Genomic DNA, 20,524 nt, shown 5'->3' with positions numbered 1-20,524 from the left:
TCCATATCAATTAAACTATCAGATAATTATTTTCTAGAGCTGGATAAAATAATATCAAAATTCATTTGGAAGAAAAAAAGTTCCAGAATATGGTTCCAGGGACTAATGAAAAGAAATGCAAATGAAGGTGGCCTAGCACTACCAGATCTCAAATTGTATTATAAAGCAGCAATTATCAAAACCACTTGGTACTGGCTAAGAAACAGAAGGGTAGACAAGTGGAATATACTAGGCCCACAAGACACAGTAGGCAAGGAATATACCAACTTCCTGTTTGATAAACCCAAGGGCTGGGATAAGAACTCACTGTTCGACAAAAATTTCTGGGGAAACTGGATAACAGTGTGACAGAAACTAGGTATAAACCTATGCCTGACACCGTACACAAGAATAAAGACCAAATGGGTACACAATCTAGGTATAAAGACTGATACCATAGACAAACTGAAGGAGCAAGGAATAGTGTATTTATCAGATTTATGGAGAAATGAAGGATTTTTTACTAAAAAAGAGATAGAAAGCATTATGAAATGCAACATGGATAATTTTGATTACATTAAACTGAAAAATTTTTGCACAACCAGACGCAGTGCAACCAAAATTTGGAGGGATGTAGTATATTGGGAAAGAATTTTTACAGCTAATCTCGGGGAAAAGGCCTCATTTCTAGAACATATAGAGAACTGAGTCAAATGTACAACAATACAAGTTATTCCCCAATTGGTAAATGGTCAAAGGATATGAGCAAGCAATTTTCAGAGGAAGAAATTAAAGATATATGAAAAAATGCTCTAAATCACTTTTGATTAGAGAGTTAAAAATCAAAACAATTCTGAGGTACCACATCACATCTATTAGATTTGCAAACATGACAGAACAGGAAAATGATAAATGTTGGAGCGGATGTGGGAGAGTTGGAACACTAATTCATTGTTGGTGGAGCTGTGAGCTCATCCAACCATTCTGGAGAGTAATTTGGAATTACGTCCTAAGGGCTACAAAAATATGCATACTCTTTGACCCAGCAATATCGCTTCTAGGACTGTATCCCCAAGAGATCATAAAAATGGGAAATGGTCCCATATGTACAAAAATATTTATAGCAGCACTCTTTGTAGTTTCCAAAAACTGGAAATCAAGGGGATGCCCATCAATTGGGGAATGGCTGAATAAATTATGGTATATGAATGTAATGGAGCACTATTGAGCCATAAGAAATGGTGAACAAGAAGATGTGAGGGAGGCCTGGAAGGATTTATATGATCTGATGCTGAGTGAAAGGAGCAGAACCAGGAGAACTTTGTGCCCAGCAATGACACAGTGTGCGAGAGTTTTTTCTGGTAGACTTGGAACTTTGTAACAATGCAAGAACTTAAAAAAAAAATCCCAATGGTCTTCTAAGGCAAAATGTCTTCCACACTCAGGGAAAGAAATATGAAATTCATTTGCAGAATGTACCAAATCATTTTTGGGTGTGTGTGTATTATGTTTTGATTTGTTATATGATTTCTTCCATTTATATTTAGTTCTTCTACACAGCATGACTGTAGTGAAAATGTTCTCAATAAGGAAGTATGTGTAGATCCTATATAGAATTGTATGCCATCTTGGGGATGGAGGGAGGTGGTGAGGGGTAGGTAGGGGGGAAAATCTAAGTTTTATTGTAGTGATTGTAGAACGTTAAAAATAAAAAAAATTTAAGAAAGAGTGATAACTTACTTTCTTCTTTGACTATTCTAATTTCTTCAATTTCTTTTTCTTCTCTTATTGCTACAGCTAACATTTCTAATACCATATTGAATAACAGTGGTGATAATGGACATCCTTGTTTCACCTCTGATCTTATTGAAAATGCATCTAGCTTATCCCCATTTCATACAATGCTTGCTGATGGTTTTAGACAGATACTGTTTATTATTTTATGGAAAGTTACATTTATTCCTGTGCTTTCCAGTGTTATCAATAGGAATGGGTGTCATATTTTGTCAAAAGCTTTTTCTACATCTATTGAGATAATCACGTAGTTTCTGTTAGTTTTGTTGTTGATATGATCAATAATGTTAATAGTTTTCCTAATACTGAACCAGCCCTGTATTCCTGGTAGAATTTCTACTTGATAATGTATTATTCTCGTAACAAGTTGCTGTATTATTTTTCCTAATATTTCATTTAACATTTTGCATCTCTATTCATTAAAGAAATTGGTCTATAATTTTCTTTCTTTGTTTTGGCTCTTCCTGATTTAAGTATAAGAACCACATTTTTGTATGATAAAGACGCTGTATTCATTTTCCTAAAATCTTATTTAAAATTTTTACATCTATGTTCATTAGAAAAATTGGTCTATAATTGTCTTTCTCTGTTTTGTCTCTTCCTGGGTTAGGTATCAAAAGTATATTTGCATCACGGAAAGAATTTGGGAGAACTCCTTCTTCCCCAATTTTCAAAAATAGTCTATATAGTATTGGAATTAACTGTTCTTCAAACGTTTGATAGAATTCACTTTTTAAATCCATCTGGCCCTGGATATTTTTTCCTAGGGAGTTCATTGATGACTTGTTCAATTTCTTTTTCTGAGATGGGGTTGCTTAAGTATTCAACTTCCTCTTCTGTTAATATGGGCAATTTGTATTTTTTAAAATACGCATCCATCTCATTTAGATTATCGAATTTGTGTGCATAAAGTTGGTCAAAGTAATTTCTAATTATTGTTTTAATTTCCTCTTCATTGGAGGTGAGCTCACCCTTTTCATTTTTGATATTAGTAATTTGATTTTCTTCATCCTATTTTTTAATCAAATTGACCAAATATTTATCAACATTATTATTTTTTCATAAAAACAACTATTGGTTTTATTTATTAATTGAATAGCTTTCTTAATTTCAATTTTATTTTTTAAATTTATTTATTTAACTTTTAACATTCATTTTCACAAAATTTGGGGTTTCAAATTTTCTCCCCATTTGTCCCCTCACCCCACCCCATAACACCGAGCATTCTAACTGCCCCTATCACCAATCTGCCCTCTCTTCTATCATCCCTCCTTTCCCTTGTCCCTACCTTCTCTTTTGTCCTGTAGGGCCAGATAACTTTCCATACCCCATTACCTGTATTTCTTATTTCGTAGTAGCAAGAACAGTACTCGACAGTTGTTCCTAAAACTTTGAGTCCCAACTTCTCCTCATCCCTCCCTCCCCACCCATTCCCCTTGGGAAGGCAAGAAATTCAATATAGGCCATATCTGTGTAGTTTTGCAAATGACTTCCATAACAGTCGTGTTGTGTAAGACTAACTATATTTCCCTCCATCCTATCCTGCCCCTCATTACTTCTATTCTCTCTTTTGATCCTGTCCCTCCCCAAGAGTGTTGACTTCAAATTGCTCCCTCCTCCCATTGCCCTCCCTTCCATCATCCCCCCCCACTCTGCTTATCCCCTTCATCCCCACTTTCCTGTATTGTAAGATAGGTTTTCATACCAAAATGAGTGTGCATTTTATTCTTTCCTTTAGTGGAATGTGATGAGAGTAAACTTCATGTTTTTCTCTCACCTCCCCTCTTTTTCCCTCCACTAAAAAGTCTTTTTGCTTGCCTCTTTTATGAAAGATAATTTTCCCCATTCCGTTTCTCCCTTTCTCCTCCCCATATATTTCTCTCTCACTGCTTGATTTCATTTTTTAAGATATGATCCCATCCTATTCAATTCACTCTGTGCTCTTTGTCTCTGTGTGTGTGTGTATGTGTGTGTGTGTGTGTGTGTGTGTGTGTGTGTGTGTGTGTGTGTAATCCCACCAACTACCCAGATACTGAAAAGTTTCAAGAGTTACAAATATTGTCTTTCCATGTAGGAATGTAAACAGTTCAACTTTAGTAAGTGTCTTATGACTTCTCTTTGGTGTTTACCTTTTCATGCTTCTCTTCATTCTTGTGTTTGAAAGTCAAATTTTCTTTTCAGCTCTGATCTTTTCTTCTAGAATGCTTGAAAGTCCTCTATCTCATTGAAAGACCAATTTTTCCCCTGAAGTATTATACTCAGTTTTGCTGGGTAGGTGATTCTTGGTTTTAGTCCTAGTTCCTTTGACTTCTGGAATATGATATTCCACACCCTTTGATCCCTTAATGTAGAAGCTGCTAGATCTTGTGTTATCCTGACTGTATTTCCACAATACTTGAATTGTTTATTTCTAGCTGCTTGCAATATTTTCTCCTTGACCAGGGAACTCTGGAATTTGGCCAAAATGTTCCTAGGAGTTTCTCTTTTTGGATCTCTTTCTGGTGGTGATTAGTGGATTGTTTCAATATTTATTTTGCCTTCTGGTTCGAGAATATCAGGTCAGTTTTCCCTGATAATTTCATGAAAGATGATGTCTAGGCTCTTTTTTTGATCATAGCTTTCAGGTAGTCCTATAATTTTTCAATTGTCTCTCCTGGTTCTATTTTCCAGGTCAGTTGTTTTTCCAATGAGATATTTCACATTATCTTCCATTTTTTCATTCCTGTGGTTTTGTTTTGTGATTTCTTGGTTTCTCATAAAGTCATTAGACTCCATCTGTTCCATTCTACTTTTTAAAAAACTTTTTTCTTCAGTGAGCTTTTGAACCTCCTTTTCCATTTGGCTAATTCTGCTTTTGAAAGCATTCTTGTCCTCATTGGCTTTTTGAACCTCTTTTGCCAATTGAGTTAGCCTATTTTTCAAGGTGTTATTTTCTTCAGCATTTTTTTGGGTCTCCTTTAGCAAGGTGTTGACCTGTTTTTCATGCTTTTCTTGCATCTGTCTCATTTCTCTTCCTAGTTTTTCCTCCACCTCTCTAACTTGGTTTTCAAAATCCTTTTTGAGCTATTCCATGGCCTGAGCCCATTGAATATTTATTCTGGATGTTTGGGATACAGAAGCCTTGACGTCTGTGTCTTTCCCTGATGGTAAGCATTGTTCTTCCTCATCAGAAAGAAAGGGAGGAGATATCTGTTCACCAAGAAAGTAACCTTCTATCGTCTTATTTTTTTTCCTCTTTTCTAGGCATTTTCCCAGCCAGTGACGACTTCTGAGTTTCCTTTTCACACCCACCTCGCTTCCATTTCTGCCCAGCTAGCGCTTAGGGGCTGAGATTCAAATGCTGCTTCCCAGCCTCAGGGCTTTTGGCGGGGGCGGGGCTGCTACTCAGCGTGAGATTAAGTTTAGGTGCTCAGTTGGGTGCAGGGCCACCTCACAGGGCTCAGTTCCCTCAAGGGGTTTATGCAGAGATCTTCCACAATTGGTCTGAGCTCCTGCCTGCTTAGGGAGCCCCTATTCAAAGCTGCCTCCACTGCTGCCTCCGCTGCTGCCTCTGCTGCTGCCTCCCAAGGGGACCTGAGGTATGGAGACACCCCACTCTCCTCTAGGCAAGCCAAAAAGACTCTCTCACTGACCTTTAGTGCCTGTGGGTGGAGGGACCTGTGCGACTGCTGGAGATTCTGTCTCTGAAGCCTACTCAGATCTGCTCCTCTCAGTGCCATGCGGCCAAGGCAGGGCTGGGTTCTGCTCTGGGCCCGGGGAGCGATGGATCTTTGGTGTCAGTTTTTCAGGTCCCTCTTGAACAGAAATCTCCTCCACTCCATTGTTCTGTGGCTTCTGCTGCTCCCGAATTTGTTGGGACTTCTTCTTTACAGGTATTTTATGGGCTGTGTGTTTGGAGCTACCCACCATCTTGGCTCCTCAATTTCAATTTTATTAATCTCTCCTTTGGTTTTCACTATTTCCAATTTAGTATTTATTTGTGTATTTTCAATTTGTTCTTTTTCTAGCTTTTTCAGCTGCATGCCCTATTCGTTGATCTCCTTTTTCTCTATTTTGTTTATGTAGGCATTCATAGATATAAAACTTCCCCTAAGAACTGCTTTTGCAGTATCCCATAAAATTTGGTAGGTTGTTTCATTATTGTCATTCTCTTGAACAAAGTTGTTGATTGTTTCTATGATTTCTTCTTTAACCCACTCCTTTAGGATTAGATTATTTAGTTTCCAATTTATTTTTGGTTTATCTTTCCATGGTTTTTTATTACATATAATTTCTATTGCATTATGATCAGAGAAGGATGCATTGATTATCTCTACCTTTCTGCACTGGATTGTGAGGTTTTTATGTCTTAGTACATAGTCAATTTTTGTAAATGTGCCATATACTGCTGAGAAAAAGGTATATTCCTTTCTATTCTCATTCAGTTTTCTCCAGAGATCTATCATATCCACCTTATTCAGAGTTTTAGTTACTTCCTTAACCTCTTTCTTGTTTATTTTGAGGTTAGATTTATCAAGTTCAGAGAGGGGGAGGCTGAGGAGTTATCACTCTTTACAGATGATATGATGATGTACTAAGAGAATTCCAGAGAATCAAGTAAAAAACTCCTTGAGGTAATAAACAACTTTTGCAAATTTTCAGGTTGCAAAATAAACCACTATGAAATACCCGGGAATCTACTTGCCAAAATAAATCCAGAGATTATATTAACACAATTACAAAACACTTTTCGCAGAAATAAAGTCAGATCTAAGTAAGTGGAAAAACACCAGTTGCTCATGGGTAGGCTAAGCCAAAATAATGAACATGAAGATTCTACCTAAATTAATTTTCTTATTCAGTGCCATACTAATCAACTACCTGATAATTATTTTCTAGAACTAGAAAAAATAAAACCAAAATTCATTTAGAAGAACCAAAGGTCCAGAATATCAAGACAACTAATGTAAAGAAATGCTATTGAAGATGACCTATCCCTACCAGATCTCAAATTGTATTTTCAAGCAACAATCATCAAAACCACTTGGTACTGGCTAAGAATCAGAGGGATAGACCAGTGGTGTGGGTTAGGAACTTAAGATACTGTAGTCAATGAACATAGCAATCGACCATCTGATATGGACAAGGACCCCAGTTTCTGGGATAAGAACTCATAGTTTGACAAAAATTACTGGGAAAACAGGGTAGCAGTGTGGCAGAAACTAGGCACAGACCAATACTCGATACCATACACAAGAGTAAAGTCCAAGTGGATATATGATCTAGGTATAAAAATTGATAGAATAAAGAAATTAGGGAAGAAAGGAATAGTATATTTGTGAGATTTATGAAGAAATTCATGACCAAACAAGAGATAAAGAACATTAGGAAGTGCAAAATGGATAATTTTAATTACATTAAATTGAAAGCTTTATACACAAACAAACTGAATGCAGCTAAGATTAGGAGGGAAGCAGAAAACTGGGGAAGAATTTTTGCAACTAATGCCTGTGATAAAGGACTCATTTCTAAAATATTTGTTGAACTGAGTCAAATGTACAAGAATACAAGTCATTCCTCAATTGGTAAAAGGTCAAAGGATATGAACAGGACGTTTTCAGAGGAAGAGATTAAAGCTGCCTATAATCCAGGCAAGGAACTATGGAATTAGATTGCAGACAGAAGCAGATAATTTTCTTTTGTATTATGTTTTGTTTTCTTTTGTGGTTTCTCCCATTCATTTTAATTCTTCTGCACAACATGTATTTAATAGAAAAGTGTGTGTAGAACCTATATAAGATTGTATGCCATCTCAGGGAGGAAGTGGGGAAGGAGGAGAAAATGAAGGGGAAGGGAGCAGAAAAAATCTAAGATATATGGAAGTCATTGTCAGACACTGAAATGAAATCAAATAATTCAATTTTAAAAAAGCAAGGAATATACTGATCAACTCCTGAAAGAGATGTGAAAAGAAAAACTCCTGGGAATATTGTAACCAGATTGCAGAGTTCCTGTGTCAAGGAAAAAATATTACAAGCAGTTAGAAAGAAACAATTGGAGTATTTTGGAAATACAATCAGGATGACACAAGATCTAGGAGCTTCTAAATTAAGGGATCAAAGGGCTTGGAATATAATATTCCAGATATCAAAGGAACTTGGATTAAAACCAAGAATCACCTGCCCAGCAAAACTGAGTATAATACTTCAGGGGAAAAAATGGTCATTCAATGAAATAGAGAACTTTCGAGCATTCTTGATGAAAAGACCAGAGTTGAATAGAAAATTTGACTTTCAAACCACCAGAATCAAGAGAAGCATGAAAAGGTAAGCAGGAAGGAGATATCATAACTGGTTTACCAAAGTTAAACTGTTCACATTCCTACATGAAAAGATAATATTTGTAACTCGAGACTTTTTTCAGTACTAGGGTAGTTGGAGGGATTATATACATATAGACAGAGGGCACATGGCAAGTTGAATAGGAAGGGATGATATATAAAAAAATAAAATTTATGCGTGAGAAAGGAATATATTGGGAGGAGAAAGGCAGAAATGCAATGAGGCAAATTATCTCTCATAAAAGAGGTAAGAAATGGCTTTTCAATGGAGGGGAAAAAGGAAGAGGTGAGAGTGGAAAAGTGAAGCTTACTCACATCACATTTGTTTTAAGGAGTGAATAACATGCACATACAATTTCATATGGAAATCTATCTTACACTACAGGAAAGTAGGGGAGAAGGAGACAAGTGGAGTGGGGGAATAATAGGAGGGAGAGCAAATGGGAGGAGGGAGTAATTTGAAGTAAACACTTTTGGGGTGGGACAAGGACAAAGAGAGAATTGAATAAATGGGGGGCAGGATAGGATGGAGGGAAATATAGTTAGTCTTTCCCAACATGACTATTACGGAAGTCTTTTGCATAACTACACATGTATCAACTATACTGAATTGCTTGCCTTCACAGTGGGGATATGTGGAGAGGGAGGGAGGGAGAGAAATTGGGACTCAAAGATTTATGAACTAATGTTGAGAATTGTTTTTGCCTACAACTGGGAAAGAAGAAGTACAGGGAAAGAGGTGTAGAAATCTATCTTGCCCTACAAGAAAATAGACAATGGGGGTAAGGGAAGAGGGCTGTGATAGAAGGGAGGGCACGTTGAGGTAAGGTGTAATCAGAATGGACAGTGTGTTGAGGTGGAGGAGGGGAGAGATGGAGAGAACATTTGGAACTCAAAATCTTGTGGAAATCCTTGTTCAAAGCTATGTAAATGAATGAATTTAAAAAAGAGATTGGGATGGATGATTGGAAGGGAAAGGAAAAGGTACTAGTAAAAAATTCTCCCATAGAAGAGAGAGTATATGCCTGTGGTAAGAGATAGGACTTTATAATAGATTTTATCTGTGGGAATTTTGTACATTGTGATTACCCTTCTATGAAGGTAGGGTGGCAGGAAACATTTATTAAGAGCCTACTATTTGTCAGGCACTGTGTTGGGTGCTAAACATATAATTTCTCATTTGATCATCACAACAACTCTGGGAGTTATATGCTTTTATTATCCTCATTTTATAGTTAAAAAAACTGAGGCATAGGTTAAGTGACTTGCCCAGGGTCACACAGCCAATAAGTAGCTGAGGTAGGATTTAACTCAAATCTTCATGACTCCAGGTCCAGCAATTCACCCACCTGTAGCTGTTTCTATGAGAAGAAGTTGTCCCTGAAGTATAGTATCACATCTCAGGAGAGGAGGTGTACGAGTCTCCAAAGGAAGCTAGCACCTCGAGTGGTAGAGAGGACATAGAAACAAAGATAGGATGGCCTTAGGAATAGCGATGAGTCATCATTGAGCACAGGGTCTGACTGAGTGTCATGATGTAGGAGACAAAGCAATCCCCTTCCATGACACTGTTTTCATTTGACATTGCTTTCTTTGTGAACTGATATTTCTTTAAGCGTGGCACATAACAAAATGAGAAGAATGGGGTAATAACTAAAAATACAATATTAAGTAGGTGAGGAACTTCAACTTTCTTTCTTCAGAAGCTCTAATCTCATGATGGTCACAGAGAAAATGAAAAAGGAGAAAAAAGACACGTCAACTATGAAATGCAGAATAGAATTCAAAATAGAGCACTAGCAAAAGGAAAGGAAATAAAATTTAAAGTAACAAAGTAAAGAAGAGTATGTTTAAAAAATGGGAATCAGTTCAATGCTAAGTTTTATTAGTGAACATTAGGGATGAGTGAGAGCAGGGAAAGGAAGAGCTAGAGAGTGAGAAAGGGACCTAATACACAACTCAGTCACAAACAGTAAACTTCACATGAGAAAAGTACTGCATTGAGGAGCACAGAGATATGAGTTAATTTACCTGTGAAGTCATGTTTCAATGTCCCCTTCTGGGATGGGATACTTATACTCTGATTTTGGTGGATGCCTGGAACTATCAACTTTGCATGTCAAGGTTCAGGGCACACAGTATTTTGGGGAGTAGAAAATTACAGAAAAGCAGGGTAAGTATTGGAAAAAAATATTAGTTTTTGGTCATGCAATTGTGCCGAACTAAGACAATATTGTCAGTGCTATTTCATTTGTTGTTTCTATGAGCTACAGCACTCCTTAAGGGGAAATCATCATGGTGCTTATAAGTTCTCACCTCCCTTAAGGAAGAATTATAATGGTGGTCTCAAAAACCACTGGGTCTTATCTTATAATTATTCACCCCTTGGTTTTTAAGACTACCCATGACTAATATGTTGATAAGATATGAAGGGAGTAGTTCCCTTCTATAAGTGGGGCTTAAAAAGGCAGTAAAGCATGTGAAGTTAGTGGAGGGAACAACTGTACAAAGGACCAGAAGTCTTGGAAAGTGATAGGATTTGGAAGCACTTCTGGGTGACTGGAAGAGGTGAGAGATGTTGGTTTGGCAGAAAAAGAGACAAATGGGGACAAACCAAGGATTCAGGGAGTAAAAACCTTGAGGGTTGGGACTAATTAAGAATGCAACAGAACAACCAGCAACAGCTATGCATTCTCCTACAAAGCAAATCCGTTTTTCATCCTTGGAGTTCACAGTGGAAATGACAGCAGATTTTGATGACTTTGTTTTGATCCCCAGTACCTGGCCAGGTTGAGGTGGTAGGCAAGTCACCTCATCCAGAGAAGGTACCTATAGGCATTACTCCAGAAATATGAGTTTTGTTCCTGCCTCAGGAATTTTGCCCTCAAAGGTGACCTTTCTCTCAAAACTATGTGTAAGCAGTACATGAAGGCTTTGAGGGGAATTGTGATAGAACATGGCCTTGCATTCTCAGACAAAGAAAGTCCATTTAGCACTTCTAAGCCCTAGGACATTGATACAAGCAAGTTGTGAGGGAAATCACCACCCTAAGCATGGCTATGAGGAAGGATTTCCGGATACAAGGATAACTTATGTCCCATTAGTCTGTGGCACACTCTGACCTGGGGCCTGCAAGGTCCCAATTGAGGATTATCTCTCTGAATTCTATGCCAAGTGTATAGGATAGGTGCCTGAATGGCTGCAACTATCGTATTTCCCTGAATGCTACTTCTCTGCCTATCAAGTGGCTCAAGGTCATCCTACTGAGTACTCCCCTATCCCTAAGTTTCCAGTGGAGTGTGCTCTGGAGAGCAGATTCTTGATCTCACCTTTCTTTGTTCTTGGGACCATGTGGATCAAGTTGGATTCTGTTTTGGGCTTGGAGCCCCTGGTTATTTTGCTTCAGACCTCACCTATTTCATGGTAAAAGGGTAGTGGAAATAATACTCCTGAGTGAGAACTGGAACTAGATTAAAATTTAGTTGGGAAATATTTAACAAAATAAATACAAATGCAGTAGAACATTCATAATATTAATAAGTGGTTTTCTAAGTCAATATGCTGTCATAGGGATTTTTATATATGATATAGTAACCCAATTTCTGTTTGAGTTTCACACTATTGCTGAAAGATGCTGAGTAAATGATTTCTGAATTTCATTGAATTGAATCAAGAATGAAGTGTTAACTAATCTACTGTTTGATTAACCCAAAAGACTCCTGCTTTGATAAATGCAAAGGAACTCACTATCTGACTGCAGGAAAAAACTGGAAAACAATATGGCAGAAACTAGGCATAGACTAACTTTTCACACCAGAAACCAAGATAAGGACAAAATAAGCAAAGTAGGAGAGCAATGAATAGTTTACCTATCAGATCTATGGAGAAGGGAAGAATTCATGACCAATCAAGAGGAAGAGAACATTATGAAATGCAAAATAGATAATTTTTGATGACATTAAATTCAAAAGATTTGCACAAACAAAACCAACACAACCAAGGTTAGAAAGAAAGCAGAAAGATGAGAAACAATTTTTACAGCCAAGACTTCTGATAAAATATGTAGAGAACTGAGTCAAATTTATAAACATATAAATCATTACCCAATTGATACATATTGAAAAGATATGAACAGCCAGTTTTCAGATGAAGAAACTAAAGTTATCTGTAGTCACATGAAAAAATGTTCTAAGTCACTATTGATTAGAAAAATGAAAATTAAAACAACTCTGAGGTACTATGTCATACCTATCTGATTGGCTAATATGACAGAAATGGAAAATGATAAATGTTGGAAAAGATATGGGAAAATTAGAACCCTAATGCATTGTTGGTGGAGTTGTGAACTGATCTACCCATTCAGAAGAGCAATTTGGAACTATGCCCAACAAATTGTAGCATACACCCTTTGATTCAGCAATATCACTACCAGGTCTGTATCCCAAAGAAATGATAAAAAATGGAAAAGGACTCACATGTAGAAAAATATTCATAGTAGCTCTTTTGGTGGTGGCAAAGAGCTGGAATTTGATGAGATTGCCCATCAACTGGATAATGGCTGAACCAGTTGTGATATACATACTCATACACGCATATGTATGCACATACAATATAATGTACATGTATCCACACACCATACATATACATACGTACAATGGAATGCAATAAGAAATGATGAGCAGGAGCTTTTCAGCAAAACCTAGAAAGATGTACATGAATTTATGTTGAGTAAAGTGAGCAGAACTAGAATATAGTACACCTTAACAGTGACTGTGCAATGTGGTTCATTTAGTTCTTCTTGGCAATGCAATGATCTAAGGCAATTCCAAAAGACTCATGATGTAAAATGCTATCCACCTACAGAGAAAGAACTATGGAGTGTGAATGTAGATTGAAATACATGAGTTTCATTGTTTTTCATTTCTCGTGATTTTTCTCTTTTCTTCTGATTCTTCTTTCATGACATAACTAATGTGGAAACATATTTAACATGATTGCACATGTATGCCCTGTATCAGATTATTTGCTGTCTTGGAGAGAGGAGAAAGGAAGGGAAGGAGGGAGAAAGTGGGGAACTCAAAATGTTATAAAAATGAATGATGCAAACTATTTCTACATGTAATTGAAAAAAATATTATTAAGTGGAGGAAAGAAAAGAATAAAGTGTTAAAAACCAGTGATGTTCCTGCCAAGAATTTACAAGCTGTGGATAAAATTGTTTACTTTTCTTCCTTACCCAGGAAGATAGGTATTCCTAGCAACTCTTCTCTCTCAGGAATTAATAACTACTACTTTTACAGTAACTCTGCAAGAATAGAACAATTTGCTGAGGATGTCTTTAAAACTCTGTTTCTCCTTTGTGTAAATGGGTTACACTGGGATTTAATCCCATGTGTTGAAAATAAATTTTGGCCAACTTTGTTGTGAACTGTTTGTAAGCTACAGAACTGTTTAAGTGAACAAAGCCTCGAGGGGGTTTTCAGTGTTGTTTTGTCCCTTTTCTTTGTACATCATGAAAGAAAGAGATTCTTGGATACAGTTTCGACCATCAAATAAAAGAAAGTCTAGTCTATCTTCTGGAATCACATCATATGACATAGTTCTGGATAAATACATTCTCAGTGTCTGACAAAGTTATAAAGTTTAAGAGCAAATTCCTTCTATCTCCACCCATTGTCAAAGAAGCAACAACTCATATTATAGCAAAGGGTGGAATAACTTAGTGGATATAAACTCCTAGAAACATAAAACTTTAAAAGTGGAAAAAAAAAACTAAACGTCATCTGGCCCAATGACCCAATTGTATACATGAGGCAACTGAGGAGGAAATGACTTTTCCAAAATCATATAATAGAGTCTTTACCAAAGTAGACAATACAGCTTTACAGTAGAGTAGGATTTCTGTCTTCAGATATTTTTCTGTTCTTTGCAATCCAAAAGACTCAAAGGCTAGAGTGATTAAATAGAACCCATTTATTATCCTGTTGATATAGTTTCTTTGGTTTGTATATATTCATTATTGACTTGCACCCTAGAAGTGTTTTATTTCTAAGAATCCAATGTCTTCCTAAATAGCAGTATACTGATTCTTCAAACAAATCCTCATTTTCTAAAGACAATAGGAGTCTTACTTTACCCATAACCTGCCAAAATATTACTAAAACTTCTAAATGAGTTACACAAAACAAAAGTTGCATGATTTTTTTTACTTATATGATGACAATATTCACATATTTAAGCTACATGTCAAATATATATATGTATTGGTAAGTTTATAAACTGTAGGTACATGCAAATAATATGTATGTGTTGTTTGGTTTGGGTAGAAAAATAGTAAGAAAGCTATGTCATATATGTCAGTACATACATGTGCATGTGTTTAGTCTGTGTACATCTCTGTATGTCACATACATGCATGCATATGAACCTATGTATATATTTGTTCTTCCTCACTACATTCTACTAAACACTGAAAGTAGATACTATATTGTAAGTATAATATATGATTTCAGCACCTAGGTCAGTTACTTGTATAAGCTAAGACTGGAGAGAACTGCTGGTGAGCTCACCAAGTTATACACTCAAACACACACATACACATATACATACATATAAATACATACATATATGCATATATATGTGTGTATGTATGTATTTCAGATGCCTAGACAATCCATATCATGACACCAGCACTATGACTTTCTCTCTGCATGCCCATAAATTGCTACCTTGCTTTCTGGCTTTATGAAAACTCTGCCCTATCTAGGGCTATCTTGCAATACCTTCCAAATCAGCCATTTCAAACACACATATAAACATATTCACAAGTATGAATTTACACAAATATATATGGAAAACCACGCTTGTTTTATGGAGTAAGGAGTATTTGTGGAGTGAGCATTGGAACCTTCTTTTCCATTTGGCTAATTCTACTTTTTAAACCCTCCTCTTCATTGGTTTTTTGGATCTCTTTTTCCAATTGAGTAAGCCTTCTTTTAAAGGTGCTATTTTCCTCAGCATTTTTTGCTTCTCCTTTAGCAGGCTGCTGACACTTTTTTCAAGCTCTTCTATGGCCTGATCCCATATCGTATTCATTTTGGAGGTACTGAAGGTAGAGTCCTTGACTTCCTCTGACAGTATACTTTGTTCTTTCTCATCCAAAAGGATGAAGGAGACACCTATTCACCAAGAAAGTAACCTTCTATGGTATTTTTTCCCTTTTTTGGGCATTTTCCCACTTGACTTGTGAATTCTTTGTCAAGAGCAAGGTCCTAGTGCTCCTCTTCTCCCCAGTGCTGTCTTCAAGGCTGAGATTCAGATCAGCTGCTCAACTCCCCCAGGGGTTTTGGTGGGGGTGGGACTGAGGGCTGAGGTTCAGACAAGCTACTCAATTCCACCAGAGGCTTTAAGCTGAGCTGCCTGGACAATGGACCCAGGCTGCTTCAGTGTAACTGCCCACCACCCGCTGCTGCCACTGCCTAACGCCAGTGCTGAGGGAACCCTGTTCCCCTCTCTCCCAGCTGGGAAAGCTCTCCCACACTGACCTTTGGAGCAGAAGAGAAAGTGATGTTTTTTCATGTTCTGATGCTACAAGAAGAAAAAATAAAACAATTCAGAAATACCAATATTCTACCTGGTAGAAATGCTTCAGTGCAGATAGTGTTGACCATCGAAGTGAGAAAACTACAATTGCAGGGGAAATGAAATACAGATATAAATACATTTATCATATGCCAGTTATTCAATCGTTTTCAGTTGTGACTAATTTTTCATGACTCTATTTGGTGTTTTCTAGGCAAGATATAGGAGTAGTTTGCCATTACCTTATCCAAGTCATATTACAGATGAGGAAACTAGGCAAACAGGGTCTCATAGCTAATAAATAGCTTGTCAAGGGTCCCACAGCTAATAAATATCTGAGGCAGATTTGAATATAGGAAGATGAATCTTTCTAACTCCAGGTCTGGCACACTATCCAATGTGCCACTTAGCTGCACTCTATGCCAATAATGTATCTTAACAAAACCAGAAACATATTTCACCAATTGTTGGCAAGAGTTTCATATTGCTTTAGTCAATGGTACATACTGTCAGTTCCAAAGAAGACAATGATGTATTGCTGACCAGTAAATAAAAAACAGTAATTTTGCCCTTAACCTTAAATTAGATGAAATAAGATAAAATTAGGGAGTTACCAAAATTTGGAGAGAAAAGTTGAAGAACCTGTCACTATGTCATATTAAAAAAAAAAATTAAAAACTGAACAAGAAACAAAAAAATCATAGAATACTCTTTTCTTATAGTAAGCCAGGAAAGTTTATTGAAGGAACACAAATGACAGAAACACTCATAGCCATATGGGGACACTAGCAAGAAAGTAGTTCCCTATCTTAGGGATCAAAAAAGGCTTATCTGTCCCCTTAAGAAAAATGACTATCTAAGATATATAGGCAATGGGATATAGAAATCTATCTTGCTCTATAGGAAAGTAGAAGGGAAAGGATAAGGGAAGAGGTGGGTGATAGAAGGGAGAACAGATGGGCATGTTGTCTTGGGGAGGGGAAAGGGAGAAATGGGGAGAAAATTTCGAACTCAAAAACTTGTGGAAGTGAATGTTGAAAACTTTAAATAAAGAAAGAAAATTGACTAGATTCTTTTAGGGTTAGTGTTGCATGTGGGCATATTTATATTTCTACTTTTGGAAGAATTTTTTAAAATTATCTTGATTATATTAGCCTATTAGCAAAGACAAGGATTCAAAGACTTAATTTCAAGGACAACTTGAACTACAAGTGTTTTTACATAGCATTAAATGCAGTACAATTTCCAAGGTGGAAAAGAGAGAAATTACAGAGACCTCTTTCTCTTTGTCTTCATAATTGAAAAGTCTTTAATGAAAACCCCAAAAGTTGTATCCAATAATGAAATGGATGACCAGAAATAGCTTACATCTTACATTGTTTTGCTAAGGAGACGGGCACAATTAGACAATAAAAATAAACAGTGTATACATTATCATGACCAAGCTTGGACGTGGAGAAGAGTTGAAAATATACACCTCCCTCTTTTTTGGAAGAGGAGAGTCTGTATGAGTGTGTGTGTGTGTGTGTGTGTGTGTGTGTGTGTATAATATTGTTTATACTGTCAGAATCAACTGATATATTTGTTGCTTTACTGAACTGTTCTTTCTTCTCTTTTTAAAATAAATTCTTTGCTACAAGAGATTGCTTTCTGAGAAGGGGAGAGGAGAAACACATGTTCAGAAGTAGAAGTGATGAAAAAAACAAAAATTTAATTAAGATGTTTGGATGTCAAAGATTAGGTTTGAACTAGGTCTTCTTGTCTCCAAAAGCAATATTCTGTCTACTAAGCAACATTACCTTTTCATCTAGAAGAAAAAGGCAGAAAATTATAGTACGAAAATCACTGAATTTAGGAGATTTTCAGTTCAGTCATGTTTTTTCAGTCATATCCTCCTCTTCATGACCCCGTTTGGGATTTCCTTGAAGTGATTTGCCATTTCCTTCTCCAGCTCATTTTACAAATGGGAAAACTACAGCAAACAGAGCTGAATGACTTGCCCATGGTCACAGTTGGTAAGCATCTGAGGTCAGATTGACCTCAGGAAGATGAATCTTCTGACTTCAGGCCTGGCACTCTATCCATTGTGCATCTAGCTGCTAAGATTTGAGATAGAAAGACTATATTTGAACCTTATTTATACAGGCTAGTTGGCTGCAAGTAAGTCAAAACACCAATACATTTTATTCATGTTTCTCATGCATAAAAAGAGAATCATAAAGCCTACATTATCCATTTCAAAGTTTGGGAAAGGCTTTGTAACCTATTGAGTGCCATGTATATTTAATCTATTGCTATTATCCTCCAATTCAACATTGACCCCAAACATCATCCTACTCTATGGAAGAATGGAAAGGGAAACCAGAAGACAGTATGTTAAGAGGAGGATAGGACTGGAAAAAATGGTGATGTTGCTTAGGTGATATGACTGTGAGATTTATTAGTAAAAGAACTGATGTAAGCTAGAATCTAGATAAATTGGTCAATAAGGTCAGGCATGAATTCTGTTGTCTTGAATATTGGTCAGACTTGCCTATCTGAAAGAATAAGGAAAAGAAACTCTCAAAGAAGAGATTATGTCCACAGGAAAAGGATATGGGAGGGAACAAAACAGAGTGAAAGATAGAATGTAAGTGGGATTTTCTCTGAAACTAAAGGGGAAAGACAAGTAGAGAATGATTGTTGACATGAGGTAATAGTTTCAGTTGGATGATCAAACATTTTTTCATAAGGCTGAGTACTTATAACAACTCCTCTTTGTTACTCAATATCAATCAAAAATCCTGACAAGATCCATGGAAACATTGTCCCTGATTTATCCATTCGAAGTATGTAGGATCTAACAATAAATCCTCTGAAGTCACATTGAAGAGAGTGTCTTCTGTATAACATTCCAGTGGAATTCAATCAAATTATCCCAAAGGATACAGTAGATATTTTCAGTGAGTTTATATGTACTAAAACTCTGAGTCATTACGAATAAATTTGATTTACTTATGTGTAGGGTCAAATATTAAATATCAAAACCTGTATTTGAATCTCAGGTACATCATTTTTGAGTTGTAATCTTGGACAAATTATCCTTCTTTCCTACATTTCACTCCTCTGCATTCTCTACGATGTAGCTACACTGTCCTACTTATAGTTCCTTCACATTCTATCTTCCATCTCTAGGAATTTGCACTGCCTGACTTAATTTCTTGAAATGTTCTACCTCTCACCTCTGCCTCTCTTACCTTCCCTGACTTCCTTCAAGACTCAGAATAAATCCTATCTTCAGGGTAGCCTTTTCAGTCCTTCTCCTTCCCAGCCTTTCCCTTTCAGATTATCTTGACATACTCTGCATGGATCTTATATGGACATAGTTATTTAGATGTTGTGTACCACATTAGAATATAAGCTGCTTGAGGGCAAGGATTATTTTCCCCCTTTCTTTGTATCCCCAGCACTTAGCACAGTGTGTCACATAATAAAGGTTTAATATATGCTTGTTGACTGACTGAACAACTTAATATCTGAAGGACTTGCTTTTCTTGATTGTAAGATGAATACAGTAATATCTCCACTATCTAACAGGATCTTTTTTTCACATCAACTAAGCTATGTAGTAGCACTTTAATTATTAACAAGAACCACTCTGGGAATAACACTTCACCCTCCAGGTCACTTTTATTTTTTTTTATTAATTAATTTATTTGTTTTCAGTTTTTCCACAATCACTTCCATAATTCTTAGATTTTTCTCCCCTTCCTTCCCCCCTCCCTTCCCTGTCCCTCCCTGAGGCAGGGTGCAACCTTATATGGGTTCTACACATACATTCTTACTAAAGACATTTTCACTTTAGTCATGTTTCATGGAAGAACTAAAATAGGGAGAAACCAGGAAAAAAAAGTCAAAACAAAACAAAACACAAGAGAAAATAGTCTACTTCATTCTGCAATCCAATTACATAGTTTTTTTCTCTGGATATGGATGGCATTTTGCCTCAAGAGTCCATTGGGAACTTTTTAAGTCCTTGCATTGCAATGAAGTGCTAAGCCTACCAGAAAAATTCTTCTCACACCATAGTTGTTGCTGTGTACAAAGTTCTCCTGGTTCTGCTCCTTTCACTCAGCATCAGTTCATATAAATCCTTCCAGGCATCTCTGAAGTCTTCCTGTTCATCATTTCTTACAGCACAATAGCATTCCATTACATTCATATACTACAACTTGTTCAGTCATTCCCTAATTGATGGGCATCCCCTGGCTTTCCAGTTCTTGGTCACCTAACAGGATTTTTGAGGATCAAATAATGCATGCAAAGTGTTTTGTAGCTATAAAATACAAATTCATATGAACTACTAGAATTAGTTTTAATCTCTGATGGGAGCAATTCATATGCCAAAGACAAACATCAATTTCCCTGCCCATATAATTGAGTTTCATACTTTGTACAATTTTGCTTATCTGGCCTAAGTCCAAAAGGAGTTACAGGAATAAGAAAGAGCTTTGAAGCCATGTATTCACTCTTGCTTCTACCCAGAAGGAAAAACTTTTCAACTGAAACATTTACTTCCTCCAAAGGAAGGTTTGAAAGATTGTGACTTGTGAATAAAGAGGAGGAAGAGCAGATCTGCAAATGTTGATTCTTTTGGGATTTTAAGAAATGAAAAATATCTACAGCTGAAAATAAGAAGAAAGTCAACCCTTGGAATAGAACTATGAAACCAAATATTTCTTGTTTACTGTTCAAGTCTTCACTGCATATCTCTAAGACTTTTTGACAATATACACCACCAAATTCAACAGAAATTAATATTTATATGACAGAAGTATAAAACATGAGGTATATATAGGTGTAGGTTGTTGT

This window comes from Notamacropus eugenii, chromosome 1, assembly GCF_028372415.1.
Source record: "Notamacropus eugenii isolate mMacEug1 chromosome 1, mMacEug1.pri_v2, whole genome shotgun sequence".
Taxonomy (NCBI): domain Eukaryota; kingdom Metazoa; phylum Chordata; class Mammalia; order Diprotodontia; family Macropodidae; genus Notamacropus; species Notamacropus eugenii.
The sequence above is the reverse complement of the archived record's forward strand: the minus strand, read 5'-3'. Positions refer to the sequence as shown.